The 2,493-nt window shown below is 42.0% G+C and overlaps 1 non-coding gene across 1 annotated transcript; it reads right to left on the minus strand.

Moving 5' to 3' along the window:
* Positions 1-2,064: 2,064 nt before the first annotated feature.
* On the minus strand, positions 2,065-2,171 carry LOC129018470 (U6 spliceosomal RNA). Its single transcript, XR_008495293.1, has one exon. It is a non-coding gene; the product is annotated as a U6 spliceosomal RNA (small nuclear RNA).
* Positions 2,172-2,493: the final 322 nt, after the last annotated feature.

Consider the following 2,493-nt stretch of genomic DNA (forward strand, 5'->3'; position numbering starts at 1 on the left):
GAAATATGAGTGTTTTTGTGAGTGCTTAGGCAGCCCCCGTGGATATTGGAGTGTGGGCCTGTGTGAATGAGTGCCTCTCCTCATGTATATATGAGAATTCCAACCTCCAGCAGCAGCAATAATAACCTAACTTGTACTTTCACCAGGGTTTCAACAGGGCCATCCAGTCGTACTTTCTACAATGATGAGAGTATGCTTTCTTTGTGTTGTCCAAGATGCAGCCACTAGCCACATGTGGCTATGAGCACTTGGAAGGTGACCAAAGGGACCTTAGGTGAAAATTGAATTCTAAATTTTGTTTACTTTTCATTAATTTAAATTTAAATAGTCTCTTAGCTTAGTAGCTACCATGTCGGGCAATGTGGATTAAGAAGGTACTTGCTGACTTGATCTTTGCTACTTCTCTGAGAGAGGAATGGAGAAATGTATCATCTTATTGACAATGAAACTTTGGAGTGGAAAGGTGATGTGATTGATTTAAGATCACAGTGCAGTGATCACACCTGGGTATGAGGCAGGCGGTCATCCACCCCATCATCACAGGTAACCTGCTTTTTCAGAGCCTGAGAAAGTCTAATACCTGAACTACTAAGAAAAAGACAAACACTTCAATAGAAAAAAATGGAGAGGATAAAAAACTAACATTCAAAAATTCAAAAGCATTCTTACATACTAGGAGTAATCAATTAGAAAATATAGGTTTTCGATATGAAGAAAAGTTGTGAAACTGTCCAGAAGGCCACAAAGGAAGACGTGAATAAACAGAGACAAATTGTGTTCCTGGTGGGAAGCCCCAGTAGGTCAGTTCTACACAAAGTAATTTACAAATACAAAACAATTCCCTTAAGAACCTTAGGGATATTTCATGGAGTTTTTCAAACTGAAGAAAAAAATGCACCTGGAGTAGAAAATGTAAGAGAATAGCATAGACATTTAAAAATATAAATCAGAGGCTTGGAGGGGCAGGGAAACACATGACAAAGTTGTAATAACTAAAACAATATGGGGATGGTGTGTAAATAGCTTGAAGGACAAATGCAACAGAGCAGAGAGTCCAGAACGAACCCATGTATGTGTGGGAACTAGGACATGATAGCAGCAATGCGTCAGGCCAGTGGGAAAAGATGGCAGTTCTGTCTTGCACTGTGATTTATAGTGAAAAATTCAAAACAAATGTCCCACAATAGAAAATTAATAAAATATCTTTTAAGACTATGCATTCACGAGATGTTAAAATAAACCATTTTAAAACTATGATGTACTAAATAACAAAATGATAAAATAAACATTATTTATGGAGAGGTATATGATATACTGTTCAGTGAGCACAAAAACACACTTTACAAAATAGTAAAAAGGGCTGGGCGTGGTGGCTCATGCCTGTAATCCCAGCACTTTGGGAGGCCAAGCGGGGGCGGATCACCTGAGGTCAGAAGTTCGAGGCCAGCCTGGCCAACATGGCGAAACTCCATCTCTACTGAAATACAAAACAAAACAAAACAAAACAAAACAAAACAAAACAAAACACCGTAATCCCAGCTACTCCAGAGGCTAAGGCAGGAGAATCGCTTGAACCTGGAGGTGGAGTTTGCAGTAAGCCGAGATCGTGCCACTGCACTCCAGCCTGGGTGACAGAGTGAGACTCCATCTCAAAAAACAAAACAGTAAAAAGCATGGTGTGATCGATGTTTGCTAAATACATTCACATATATGGATACTTCTACTTACGAAAGTCACAAATGTAGACGTGTATCCCGACCCAACATTTTTTTTTTTTTTTTTTTTTGAGACGGAGCCCCGCTCTGTTGCCCAGGCTGGAGTACAGTGGCGCGAACTCGGCTCACTGCAAGCTCCGCCTCCTGGGTTCACACCATTCTCCTGCCTCGGCCTCCTGGGTAGCTGGGACTACAGGCACCTGCCACCACGCCTGGCTAATTTTTTTTGTATTTTTACTAGAGACAGGGTTTCACTGTGTTAGCCAGGATGGTCTCGATCTCCTGACCTTGTGATCCGCCCGCCTTGGCCTCCCAAAGTGCTGAGATTACAGGTGTCAGCCACTGCGCCCAGCCTATCCTGATCCTTCACAAGTTTTTTGTTATCCGTGCACCGAGGCCATGCTAATCTCCTCTATATCATTCCAATTTCAGTATATGTGCTGCCAAGGTGAGTACATGACTTAATGTTTTAGACCAATCTTAACTGAGGTACTAAACAATCAGCAGCTTAAGCCTCTACTTGGTTGGGTTAAGCGTTAAACCATACCTCCCAATCTTGGCTTCAGTGGTCTATCCCTGATGGCTGGGCTCCCATGTAGCTTCCTGAGTTGCCTTTGAAGTTGACCACATTCCCAACCATGTGGGTTTAGGAAACAGCCCTAGGGGTATATTTTTCTCTAGATCATAACTCTTCCTTGTCCACTACACCAGGTCCTTCCCTGTTTGGTCAGGGAAGTATCACATCTAAATAGATTCCACTAACATTCCAAGGGAAATG

The sequence above is a fragment of the Pongo pygmaeus genome, chromosome 19 (genome assembly GCF_028885625.2).
Source record: "Pongo pygmaeus isolate AG05252 chromosome 19, NHGRI_mPonPyg2-v2.0_pri, whole genome shotgun sequence".
Taxonomy (NCBI): Eukaryota; Metazoa; Chordata; class Mammalia; order Primates; family Hominidae; genus Pongo; species Pongo pygmaeus.